This window comes from Lissotriton vulgaris, chromosome 11, assembly GCF_964263255.1.
Source record: "Lissotriton vulgaris chromosome 11, aLisVul1.2, whole genome shotgun sequence".
In the NCBI taxonomy this organism is placed as follows: Eukaryota; Metazoa; Chordata; class Amphibia; order Caudata; family Salamandridae; genus Lissotriton; species Lissotriton vulgaris.
In genome coordinates this window covers 1,014,554,506-1,014,568,795 of record NC_141699.1, presented here as the reverse complement: position 1 = coordinate 1,014,568,795, position 14,290 = coordinate 1,014,554,506, and positions in this window count along the sequence as shown.

Sequence of the window (14,290 nt, the reverse complement as noted above, 5' to 3'; positions counted from 1 at the left end):
TGATTTTGATGAAAGGGGGATGTGTTATAATCCAGCAAGTGTTTATGCATCCTCCCTATGATTGCCCCAGCTCTACTGCTTTGCCTACATGATGTCATCGGAATGTTCAGAGGGTTGAATTGTAAGACGGAGTCAGTTGGTATGAGGGGCTGAGCAGTGGTTAACTGCTCCTGGTGGGGTCTCTCAACATTACATCTTTATACTATGGATCTGAACTGAAGAATAAAGCTATGATCTTGAACTACAGCTATGGACTACGGATCTTTAATTATTTTAACAATTTCCCTGGATGTACTGTATTGTGAACTTGTTTTTGGTGAAGTTTGTATTGACGTTTATGTTTTTTATTTGTAAACCGAATAAATTTTGAGATGATGATGATGACACAGTAGTTGATCAATGAATCGAGTGGGCTGGCACGTAGCCCCATTATGTAAACTGTGATAATGCATGTTTTAGAAGCAAAAAAAGTACTTTCACTTTATTTCAACTCATATCACACAGACACACACCATATACTTCTAGAAGGACCTCTGCATTCTATCTAGGAAAAAGCAGAATCTGGAAGGGATTTTTCAATCAATGGAGTGCCATCCAATTACTTGTCATTAATGATTCAGGGGAACATTTTCATGGGAGATATGATGTCCTTTCACAATCACAATGTGTTCAGTATAGAGACAGTGGCAGGGAACGCCAATTCAAAAGGTAGACATGTTCCATGCTAAGTACAGGTAGCGTGCTTACTTGGCAGCAACCATTTAGTTCAATTACAAATTTCACCACTGACTGCCGACAATGGCTATAAAGTCTATACTGAAAATATTGTGCCTATTGACTAATTCAAATTCTTTTGGGATGAAAGCATTTTGAGGAAACTGTGCGCTACACATGTTTACATGCAGAACAGTTTCTGAGGTAGTCTGAATGCACACTATGGTGTTAATGTAGGCAACAGCAGACCAACCTATCAAAATGGGAATAGTGCACAAGCCAACAGTCATACTCAAAGTTTGGGCAACACCCAGCTATCCCTTTAACTCATAATTTTGATTTTGTGGTGCATGCTGCATTTTAGTGTTAATTCTGCGATAGTGTCCTGGTTCCATCCATACAATGACAGGTTGTTCAAAATGTAGACAATCATGTAACCTATGTTTGTCAATTTTTCATAGGTTTATACTCCTGCTAAACATATAGCAGCCGATGAGTCATTGATTCTTTGCAAAGGAAAACTGCTTTTCAGTGTGGACATACCAAGCAGAAGAGCTTTTTATGGCCCCAAGAAGTACTTGTAATGCAAGAGCTCCATTGTTTGCATGCATCCCCTGAGTATAGATCCTAGGAAGGACTATACTATAAATCCTTCTGGTTACAATTTCACACTATGTATTAGTGAGAAGATTGTTGTCCAACCAATCATTCATAAAGGTTATAACCTTTATGGACAACTTCTATTTGGGAGTCCAGCGGTTCAGTGAACTGTACTGAGCTGCCACTGCATCTTGTTGAAAGATTTGAAAACAACACAATGTATTCCCTCACAAGCTTGTTTATAAGAAGCTTCAAGAATCCCTTTGCACTCACTACATTGCCTATAATGACCTGTTCACAGTCAACCTTTTAGATAGTTTGGAAATATATGTGTCATGGCAATCCATTATAAGACCTCTTCTGCTGTTGGGGGTCCAAGTGTATATGTGATTACAACAGGTACATGGGTGGAGAGGGTAAAAATGACTAGGCTTTTAAACCATATGAAGAGATTCATAAAACTTGCATGTGGTATAGGTAGTTGGCTACTTACCTTATCCATTTGTAACATACTTGTGTATGTTGTTTACTGTCAAACTACCACAAAGAAGCTGATATCTTTCTTTGACTTTCAGTTTACCATATCTGAAAGTATTAATGATGTTGAAACAGTAGCCTTTACTTCGTCTGTTGAGGCTGAAGTATTGGCACTTTGACAACCCCACTCCTGCAATATATAAAAAGAGTAACCATATTGTTGCTGTTGAGTTTACTAGAGACATGGAAAGGAGCAGGAGAGTCAGTAGTACTGTCCCCCGTTTCCAACTCAGCCAGGCCAACTTGCTTCATTTTGTGCTATACAAAAGTGAAATTTTGAGAAATTGACTGAAATAGAGCTGTCAGACTTCAAATATTTTCCTTTAAATAGCTATACATGAGCGCAGACCTTCCATGAATGAATAAATAAATGAGTTATTTGATAAAGGTACCCTAATCACCCCCACAGGGGTATCTCGGAGCACGGTCGATACAGCTAGTTGAAATTTGATTAAAATAGCGCCGTATTAGTGCTTTCCTGAACTTATTATAGTCAGGGCTGCTTCTGACATGAAATGGCAGCTTGTTCCAAAGGGTCAGAGCCAGATAGGAGAAAGATCTGCCAGACCATCTTGCTCGTCGAATGCCAGTAGTTCCTTCTAACTGGAACCTAGGTTCCTGGCAGGGTGAATTCTTAGAAACCTCTGACAAAGATACTCTGGCCCTTGCCCAGCTGTGCTTTATAGGTTAAACAGTACATTTTAAACATTATCCTGTTTTTTACTGGCAGCCAATTAGGAGATTTTAGGAGGGGAGCAGATACTGATCTGGGTGGTTGAATACAGATCAACCGCCTTCCTGTATTTGGATGATGTGTAGTTTCGACATAGGAGTTTCATTTGCAGAGGCGAGTAATGTGTTGCCATAATCTAGCCAACTCATGACACATACCAGTTCAGTTCAAATACTTTATTCGGTTTTACATGAGTAAAACACCATAAAAGTGACTTTACAACAAAAGACATAAAACACATATAAAAAGTATAACATGATCATGATCACAGATCTTATAAAATTAATTCCAATAAAAAAAACATAAAAAGTATAAATAGACCACAGATAAGGTGACAGAGATATATAAAACTGTCAGATCTCCCTACGATTTCTGGATTTTAAAGCTGATTTTAGAAATCCAATCACGTATAAAGTACTTTCGGGTTTTAACATTTGTAAATAACAAAGGGCGGGCTAACCTGGTTAAAATTCAGTTTTTTTCGAAAGGGACTTCAAGTAGAACCTCCGGGGAACATTATAGAGGGAACAGATAAATATAAAGTGCACCAATTCCTGCGGAGACACATTGTCACAGCTGCAGGGAGGTAAAACTTGACCTCTTTGGGATCCCCGCGGTACAGCTAATAGTAAATGAAAGTAGCCCAGCCGGAACCTTGTTAATAAGAACCGCTCGTGGCTTGTTACGGGCCATGATAAATATGGCTCCATTAGTGGCGTGGTTTTGAGCATCACAAATTTACGGATGCTAGGTTTTGCCAATTCCACCCCATCACGATTTAGTCTTTTCATTATTATGAAAGATTTTTTTACAGTCTCCACGTCAGCGGTAACGATCGAAACGGGATTTGAAAAAGGTCCGGATGCCCCAGCTCAGTAAAACAGCCTATTAAATATTTAAGCCATGGGATATCGAGCATATGGTCCAAGGACAACAGCTCCTTCAACAGCTGGTGGTTGAGAGCCAGGTCTTTATTTAACCAGCACTTCAGCCAGAATAGTGGAGGCTGTAGTGCTATGGTATCGCAGATTAAGGGTAAACCAGTTTCCTCATGAACTATTAAGTTAGAGGTTCCCTTGGGTACCCCCAAAGGCTGTTTTAAGAAGTTATTCTCGACCACCCCGATACCTTCGGCTGGTGCATACTCCCATAATTCACTGCCAAAGCTGCCCAAAGCAACACTTTTTGCCTGGTAGATCTTCAACAATGCGGCAACTGGACGTTTGCCCATTTTTGTCGCAAAGTTGAATATGGCAGAGTTATCCCAAATTATCTCCCCTCTTTTCCTTTGTACCAGCAGGTCCCATTTTAACTGGTCTTCGAATAAGACTCCCAGGTAAAAAAATGATGTAGTCAGGGGAACCTTCTCTGCATTTACTACAAACGAGAACTGTTTCTTGGACACGTCCCTGTAATGTAATGTAATGTATGTATATTTGTAAAGCGCACTGTTACCTCGTTATGTGGCGTCCTGGGGCTGTATACCGCTGGGGAACCCGTGCTGCCTTTCCCTGTGAGAGGGCACCCCCAAGGTGAAGCCAGGCATCCCCGGCGCTGCTAGGGCTGTTCTGGAGATTAAGCAAGCTATTGCCCAGAGTTGCAGAGTGGGACCCATGGTTAGCGTAGGCACCTAGGCGAGAATAATCGAGTCCACGGACATTGACCCAAGACCCTGCCGCATCGGGAATTGAACCCTGGTCCCGGGCCGACTTCTGCTTCAGGGTCTGCCGCTTCTAACCAGTGAGCCACACTTCGCCCCTACCTGCATAATGTAGGATTTGGTGTTATTAATGGCCAGATTGCGGTCGGCCATAAAACCACGAAAAGCGTTTAGTAGGGACTGCAGTCTCCTGGCAGTTCTTGCCAGGAGAACGGCATCGTCTGCGTATAGCAAGACGGGTAAACCCCTGCGCCCAACATAGGGAAAATCAACTCCGGCTTGGATCAGGAACGCATCTAAGTCGTTAATATACAAATTAAAAGGGAAGGGGGGCAAAATACAACCCTGCCTCACTCCTCTGTCAACATTAAAATCCCTTGATACCCTGAAATCCAGTGAGCATCTAACATTGGCCTTTGTACCCTTGTGAAGGTCCCTCAGGAAGTTAACCAGGGTAACCTCCACCCCCATGGCGCCCATGGTTTCCCAAAATTTCCCCCGGTTTACACAATCAAATGCGGAGGAAAGGTCCATGAACGCCATGTAGATGGTGCCCCGTCGGGCTACAGTGTACTTCCCGAGAACCATGTATAGGTTTAGACAGTGTGCTAGTGTAGAGTGGCCTGGGCGAAACCCATATTGGATGTCTGATGTGATCCTATTTTCTCCAGCCCAGGTTGTCAGTCTATTCCGCACCACACCTCCCACGACCTTGACAACGGAATCAATCAGGGAGATAGGTCTATAGCAGGTAATGCTATTATGATCTCCCTTTTTGAAAACGGGCACAATTGTGGAGGTACCCCATGACCTAGGGCAACCCGATACTACTGCAGCGTTGATCACTGCTGTAAGGACCGGCGTCCATAATGACATTTTTTATTTAAAAAGATCCGGGGGCATGCCATCTGGGCCCGGTGCTTTATCACTCGGCAACCCCGTGATTCCTTTCTCAATTTCTCCTAAGGTAAAATGCAGTGATGTTACAGCCTGGCCACCATGGTTTAATTGTAACTGAGAAGGGTTGCTCTTAAATATGAAGCTGAAGTGAGATACCCGATCGTCTTCAGGAATATTGGTACCTACTTCAGGTTCTCTACCCATGTCAAACAGTGGTCCGTTAATTATGCCCCAGAATTTCTCGCTGTTGTTCAGAGTATCGGGGTCTAGGAGATCTTTCCAAATCATCTCATTTAATTCAGCCTTTCGCCTTGCTAATGATTTTTTGTATATTAAACGTAATGATCGAATCTGCAGGTGGTCTCTTGGGATGACTTTCAGGGCTGCCTTTAGCTCCCTAGAAGCTTTTAAACAGGTATGGTCAAACCATTTGGGGTCCCTAGACAGCAGGGCAGTTATAGGAGTGGTCAGTAACATCCCCACTTTGGAGGTAATCCCCTCAAATGCCTTAAGGATTTCCAAGGGGAGGGAGGCAGGGGACACACAGGATGCAAGTTCGGGGGCACAGGATTTATGAATACTATCATAAAATAAATCCGGGTTCACCTTTGACCACTTAAGTCGACGCCTTCTGTCCCTGAGTTTCAACACGCCGGAGGTAGTCGACTTGTCCTGTGAGAGCCGTAAATTACCACCCAAATGAATACAAACAGAATTGTGATCACTGTAAATACTATCTAAAATTTTAAAACACAATATGCGAGATCGTAGTCCCTTCGTGATTAGAATATAGTCTATAAAGGACTCCCCTGTAGGTCCCTTAAACGTGGGAATGTCCTGTTTACTGCAGACATCCACCACAGACATGGTGGAAACCAGGTCATATTCATTCATTAGATGGTTCAGTGCATCACCCCCACAAGAATGTTCGAAATGAAGGCCCCCCTTTCTACCGAATCCCAGTTCTCCAATGGCAGTTTTCATTGGATTGCGACACGGGTGGACATTAAGATCGCCTGTTAACATAATACAGTGTGAGGTGATTCCACTGTACTGTTTGACAAAGTCACCCAATTGTGCAATCCGACATAACCCTGTGGTATTCACTGTATTGTAGAAGTTAATCAAAAACAGCTTTGCATTCCCTCACTTCAAAGTAACTGCTTGAATATCAGTGTTGGAACTAGATGTAGAGTTGATTGCACATTTCAAAGCTAAAGCGGTATATATAACCAGACCTCCTTTAGCTCTGCCACTAGGTGATGGTATGGCCGGGACAAAAAAGGCTTTGTAGCCCTCTAGAAAAAGATTGCAATCCACCAACCAAGTCTCTTTTAGGCAGATCACAGGAAATAGCCTGATAAACTCTATCCACTTAGGATTTTGAAATGTCCCCGCCAGCCCAGCAACATTCCAAAAGATGACGTTATGGGCTACTTTGTTTATTTGGTCTATGGTAGGGACCATTTTTATACTCTCGGTATGAATGACAATACATTCCCCCACCAGAGACTCTCCTGGGCAGCCCTCTCTTATATGTTGGGAACTAAAAGGCGGCGTGTGCTCTCTAGAGACTACATGTGAGTTTAGTCAGTCGCAATCCTCTAGTAAAGAGAGAGCTGCAAATCTGTTACTCATTAGAGGGTTAGGTAAAGAGTGAAAATCCCCCCGAGGACCGTAGTTGGCTGTGTGGGGAATCAGATGGCTAGCTCTAGTGGTTGCTGTCGGTCCATATGTTTGCCATCTAGTGTCCATATGTCTGCCATCTAGTTTCTTCCTAGCAGATAATTTTAGAAATTGAAAGACTTTCTTCAATAGATGCTGCATGTAGAAACATGTGCCCATTGTAGATTGGACTTGATCTTCTTTGTAGAGTTTCTGACCTAACTTGATTCCTAGGGTTTCACTACCTCACTAGGGATAGGGGCCTTGCCTAATTCTGGTAGCCACTATTTTGGGGTACGCAGAGTCTGAGTTTTCCCAAAGAGAGTAATCACCATTTTCTCAGGGTTAAGCTGTAAAAAGTTATCTGACATCCACTTTACAATCACTTTCATGCCCTCCGTGAAGTGTCCCTTTAGTTTATCAAAGTCCTTGTCAAAGAACAAGGCCAGCTGCGTATCTTCTGTGTGTGACAGAATCTCAAAGCCATATGATTTGATCACTTTTGCGAGGGGAGCCACATAAATGTTAAAGAGTGTGTGGCTCAAGGATGGCTCTTTCGGGACCCCTTTATCTGCCTTCCCAGGTTTGGCTTTGAAGGCTCCCAGTGAGACACACTGCATTCTGTCTTTCAGGAAGTCCTAGAACCAGGCCAGGGCAGGCCCTTCAATTATGACATATTGGATTCTTTGGAGTAGCTTAACATGGGCCAGTGTCAAGTGCTTCGGATAGGTTTAAGAGCACAAGCATAGTAGGCATACCCATATCTAACAAGCACCTGATGATATCTGTCATGGCCACTAGTGCAGATTCAGTGCTATACCCTGCTCTGAAACCTGATTGCGAGGAGTCCAAGATTTTGTTTACTTCCAGATAATCAGTTAGTTGTTGATTGATTAGACTTTCTAGCAGCTTTCTCCAGCACAGAAAGAGTGAAATGGGCCACTATTTGACTAGCCAAGCAGTCTTTTAAATCGGCTCTGAAAATCTTTGCATAACATCAGGTGTATTTGTAAAGCACACTTTCACACAAGCCTTGGGTCTATTGACACTGAAATCACAGATGTTTGTGTCTCTCCAGTGGTACTCATCGCTCGCTATTAATTCTCCAAAATAGTAGTAACACAATCCAAAACTATTTTTCTTCCTAAATTAGATCGCTGAGTCTTTACTGATTCCAGTAAATATAAAAAAAATTGTCTTGTTTTGTAGTATGTTTGCCACCTTCATCCTCCATCAGAAAATTGTGGATATTTTGTCCACAGTATTACACGTGCATTACAGTCAATTCACTCCACATAGCAGAGTACAAAGCATGTGCCACAAATTGACAGACTACTATGTTCAACTACCACAAAGACCCCTAGTCTCTCTAGAGGTGCTCTTCAGGGATCTTAGGAGAGTCTACCAGTGCATGGTTTCCCAAGTGTTACCCTGTAGCTATGTTCACACTGTCTGAAGAATAGGCCAAAAGGCAATCTTGGACTCTCCCAACGTACTTCTACACACTTGAAGGATTTGTATTTAGTGCTGCAAGTGTGGTAAAGGAACATGAAGATAAGGCTTTCTTAGTCTATGTCGGCTGCCATAGTGAGATGTTAGTAAAGGTGCACCTGGCACTCTTGCAGTATTAAAACTCCAATAAGTGAGATAAGTAGAGATGGCGAAGATAGAAATGAAACTCAAGTGTCTAACCCCAAACATTTCCTAAAGGTATGTGTGTCGTGTGGATTGTTTGACTACTGGCTGGTGGATTGTGCAGCTCTTGACTGGTGGTATGTTTGGCTGGTGACCAGAGGTATGTGTGTATTGGATTATTGGAGGTGTGTTTTTAAGTTGACTGACAGGTTGAGTCATCAGCTAACTATTTGAGTGGTGGTGTGATTGTTGTTTTAGTCCTGTGGACCTATGAATGTAATGGGCCCTTGAATGGGCTGGTTTGCCGATGTGAGTATTGTGTGTATTGGGTCTATGACCAGGGGTGTGAATGGCTTGAGTGGCATGAATAAAAGACATGTAAATGAACTGTAAAGTGTCAGGTGCTATGATGTGGCTCCAAGCCAGACTACCCATAACAGGAACAGATCAAACATTGCCCATGCAAAGTTTGCATGATACTTGGTTTGATTAGTTTATGTCTCAGGCAATATGCCCTGCCACTCAAGTGGGAGGAGTGTGGGAATAGGTGGTATGAATTTTGTGGATCCTCCCTGATTCCAAAAGTTTAGATCTTTAAACTGTAAGGAATATAAATGATTTTAGGCATAGTGTTAGATGTGCAAGGCTTTGTGAGTAAGAAAGCCTCATGGGATCCACACAAGGCACACCCCATTTGACTTCCCTGGGTGCCTAGTTTAAAACAATGTGATAGGCTCCTTGGCTGATGCTCAAGCCAGGGCTTTACAAAGAAAACTGTTCTGTAAAATTTAATGGGGGACATTCTTGACTCCCACTGAGCCTCCTATATGATTCCCCAAAGAGAAGAGAAGGGCTCCCCTTAATAGTCTGGAGTCAGTAACTAATCAATGGTTTAAAATTGCAGTTGTGAACTATTGATACATTCATTTCCAAATCCAAAGTCTCCCCCAGTCCATTTTGGTATTCAAGAAAGGATCACAAAAGCCAATTTATGAGTGAAAAAGAATTTTCCAATTCATAAAAGGGCTTTAGTACATAAAGAAAAGCAATATTGTGGTTGCAAACCATCTTTTTTGTGAGCTGTTTATCTAAATTAACCAATTATTGTTTTTACGCCAACGTGTAACCAGGGCCTCTTTGAAAGACATGAATGAATGGATTAGTGTCTGAAATGGGGGTCTCAAGTTGGAAGAGGTAGGTACCTTTGTCCAAATAGGGACCCTTGCTTCTAGTCAGGATAAGGGGGATACACTTCTAAAAAAAAAAACCTGCTCAACCCCTTGGTAGCTTGGCAAGAGCACACAGGCTTATCTCAGAGGCAGTGCGTAAAGCATGTGTAAACACATACGGTACTGAAGTGAAAACACTACAAATGGACACCACACCAGTTTAGAAAAATAAGTAATCTTTACTAAACCTAAATCAGACCAAACGACAAAAATCCACAATACAATAATAAAAATGTGACTTTCAGATGGTAGAAATAGTTCAGTTCAAAGCAATTTGCAGATCCCACACGTTTCACATAAAGTACCTTGGATGTGTCACACAAACTAACAAAACGGGCCGCAGGGAAGGTGATGCTTCAGTTCCTTACACTCAGGGAAGATGATGCATCGGTTCCTTGGTCTGGGGGAGGTGATACTTCAGTTCCTTTCTGCTGCACAGGGGAGGTGATATGTTGTTCCCTTACCAGAGAGGAGGTGATGAGTTGGTTTCTTACTGTGTCCCTCACCGATGTGACAGTCTTGGTGCCTCAATACGATATGATGAGCCGGTATGGTTGTGTTTTCTTGCAGCCGCACAGCAGGGCTTGCGTCGCAATCGCTGCAGTGATCTCGGACATTGGAAACCATTGCACTCAATGAGCAGTGCGACGATTTCTCGAGCCACGACAGGCGCTGCACCAGTTTCTTCGGTGATGCATCATAAATTGGTACAGATGTGTCACATTTCTCGATGTCGCGTTGATTTGGCCAGCTCCCATTGGAAAACAGCCTCTGGAAGTCACAAACAACAGCAGGCAGCCCTTTGCAGGTCAGAACTCCCAGCAAGGAAGTTCAGGGGTGCTGGTGGTGAAGTCTTTGTGTCCTTGAGACTTCAGAACAGGAGGCAAGCTCAGTTTCAAGCCTTGGAGATATTCCTCAAGCAGGGGAAACAGCAAACAGCAAAAGTCATTTCTCCTTTCCTTTGCAGCAAGTAGCCACTTCAGGCCAATCCCAGACAGCAAACATCATACGGCCAGTGTTCCTCCTCAGCTTCTCCAGCTCTTCTCCATGGAAAAGGTTACTCTTGATTCAGAGAAGTGATCTAAAGTTCTGGGGACTGGGCCCCAATATTTACACTAGAAAATCCTTTGTTCTCTGTGGCAGAGAAGCCCTGTGCTTGGTCAAAACTGGTGGTTCTGTCCTCTCTGGTGCAGCTTCCTGGCAGGAGGTGAAGGCAGCATTGTCCTTGGCAGATCAGGCCCATTCATGTGAAAGGAAATCTCCTCCCCCTGCTCTAAATGCAGCCCAGGTCTGTTCAGCTCAGCCCTGACTCATCAGGCTCGCTGGAGCCACTGCTCCTTCCCAGCCCCTAACATCCAAAAGCCAGACATGCAATACACAAACCTAGAAGTGACACACTGGATGGCTAAGCAAGAAAACACCTACTTTCTAAAAGTGGTACTTTCAAACACAGAATGTAAAAACCACCCTCACTAAAAGATGCTGAGTGCAGGCATTCTAAACTGTATTTTCCTACCTTGTTCCCAGGGGTAATTATGTTTATAAGATGATATAAACAAACTCCTCATTCTATCCTATGGGAACAGGTAGCATGGCAATAGTGAAAAAATGAAATTGGCAGCGATTCACAATCAGGACATGCCACACACACCAGAGCATGTCCTAACTTTCACATACACTACACCCTGCCCACATGGGTACATTGGGCCTACCTTAGGGGTGACTAACATGTATGAAAAGGGAAGGTTAGGGCCTGGCAGGTGGGTACCATGCCACGTCGGCATGGCAGTACTAGACTGCACATAGGCTCTTCAATGGCAGACCAGAGTTACATTTACAGGCTGCTAAGTGGGTGGCACAATCAGGGCTGCAGCCCACTAGCAGCATTTGATTTACAGGCCCTGGGCACACACAGTGCACTGGACTAGGGACTGACTAGTAAATCAATTCAGACAAACATGGAAACATCAATCCATAACAACACTTTACAAAGGGAGCACTTGCACATTGGAAGCAGTGGCAAAGTGCCCCAAGCATCTATGCCAGCAACACGGAGTCCAACACACAGCAAAAACACAGAAGGCAAACACAAAAAATGCAGGGGAGACCCACGCCAATGGTGCCAGGTCTAACAAGTAGTGAATGAAATGAAATGAAATGAATGAATGAATGAAATAAAAAGACCATGTGTTAAGCTCGATAGCTGCCCTGGGGCTTCCTAGCACAACAGACAGATGAGTTTGTGAGTATAGTTAAGGTCTATACAAGTTTGTTAAAGGATAGAATTTTTAGAAGTTTACGGAGGGGTAGCAGATTGGATTCTGCTTGCAGATGAAGGGGGAGAGAGTTCCAAAGTTTAGATGAGTTATAAGCAAAGGAACGGCCACCACATCTAGGGCCAGATGTAGGTAGACATTTACCGACCGGTAACGGCCGATTCGGCCGTTACCGACCGGTAAATGGCTATTCTAGATGTAGGTGGCCTATTTTACAGATTCTGTAAATTTTCCTGAATCGGTAAATTACCGAATCGGTAAAATACCGAATTGGTATTTTTACCTATTGGTAATTTTGAAATGTAAGTGGGAGTCTTCTGAGTCCCACAGGCCTTACCGAATCGGTATTTTACCACCCAATCCAATTGGGTGGTAAAATACCGATTCCAGGTGTGCATGCACATATGTGCATGCACATCTATGGCATGTGACAGACGGACGTGTGCCACATGTCACAAATACCTTAAATCGGGGTGCTAGAGGGTGTCCAAGTGACACCCCCTGCACCCTTGCAAAATTCGGTATTTACCGAATCGGTAAATACCGATTCGGTAATGCCCATTGATTCCTATGGGCTTCAATGCCCATAGGAATCAATGGGCATTACCGAATAGGTATTTACCGATTCGGTAAATACCGATTCTTACAGAATCGGTAATTCAATTACCGATTCTTTCTACATCTCCCCCTTCTATTTTACCGATGCATGAAAACCGAATCGGTAAAATTCGGTATTTATGAATCGGTAAAATTAACTTACCTAAATCTGGCCCCTAGTTCTTTTGATCTTGGGAACTAGGGAGAGGAAGGAAGATGCTGATCAAAGCTGTCTATTCGGCTGATAGGAGGTGATCAGAGATTGGCTGATGGCAGGGGTCCGTCTTCCAGAAGTCCCTGTGGCAATGCACATTGCCTTGAATTCAATACTTTCCCCAACCAGGAGCCAGTGGAGGCTCTTTAATCCAGGATTGATTAGGTGTTGGCGGGAATCTGAAGGAGTGTTCGGGCTGCGCATTTCTGGATGACCTGGAGTTTGCCCAATGTGGATTGAGGGGCCCCTAGGTAGAGGGCATTCCCAAAGTCCAGTCTTGAAAGAATGAGACCCTGGACAATGATTAGTTTCGCCTGAATTGGAAGTAGATGACATTTTTTTAGTAGTCACCTTAGTAGACCAAAGCAGGTGGCTGAACGTTTAGCTGCTTGGTGGTTAATGTTGAGGGAGTTGTCCAGCCAAATGCCCGAGCTCTTAATTGTGTTTTTTGGTGCTGGAGCAGGACAAAGGCAGATGGGCCAATGGAAATTCATATTGAGCTTGGGGTATTACCTAGGAGCATGAGCTCGGTTTTGTCCCTGTTTAACTTTAGACAGGAGAGTGTCATCCAGTTGGCCATCTCCTCCAGACATCCACGCAGGTTGTTAGAGGAAGTATTTGGCTGATTGAGGGCCGCCACTAGCTAAATATCATCGGCATAGGTAATGATTTTTATGCTGAAGGATCGGACGATCTCAGCTAGGGGGCTCATATATACGTTGAATAATGTGGGGCTCAGGGAGGAGCCCTGAGTCACGCCACAACTGAGTGGCATGCTGGGGGAGGTAATATCGCCCTCAAAAACCTGGAAGGAACGATCTGCTAAATAGGATTTGAACCAAGTGATGGTGTTTCCTGATACTCCTAAGTTGGTGAGTCAGTGTATGTCATGGTTTACAGTGTCGAATGCGGCATTTAAGTCAAGTAGAATAATTGCTGCAGAGCCTCGTTGATCACGGATCTTCCTAGCCTCCTCGGTTACTGTGAGAAGGGCAGTTTTGGTTCCATTCATGGGACAGAATTCTGTCTGGGAAAGATCAAGTAAATGATTATCCTCCAGAAACTCTGCCGGTAACGAGTTGATATATTTCTCCAGGATCTTGCTCAGCCATGGAAACAGGGAAATTGGCCAGTAATTGCTGGGATTGTCTTAGTCTAGGTTGGGTTCTTTTTAAGAGCGCCTTGACTACAGCGAGCCTCCAGGGGGGAGCGACATACAGGAGGAGACGAAGGCATTAAGCAGGTCGAGGGTGGTTTGAAGAATGTTGCCAATAGCTGGCAGCAGAGCGCGTGGCGGTGCCGGGTCCAGGGGGAGCCAGATTTCTCCCGGTGCATAATGGATTGTAACATAGTGGGATTGAGAGGGGGGAAGGTATCCTGGATGACTGAAGAGTGGGGTCCTGTACTTGAATATTTAGCGGTGGTTGTGTCGGGTTGGGTGAGGAAAAAGGAGGAATATATTGTTTTTATTTTCTGGAAAAAGAAGTCTGCCAGGTTGTTGCAGTGAATTTGGGCGTCAATAGGGTTTGG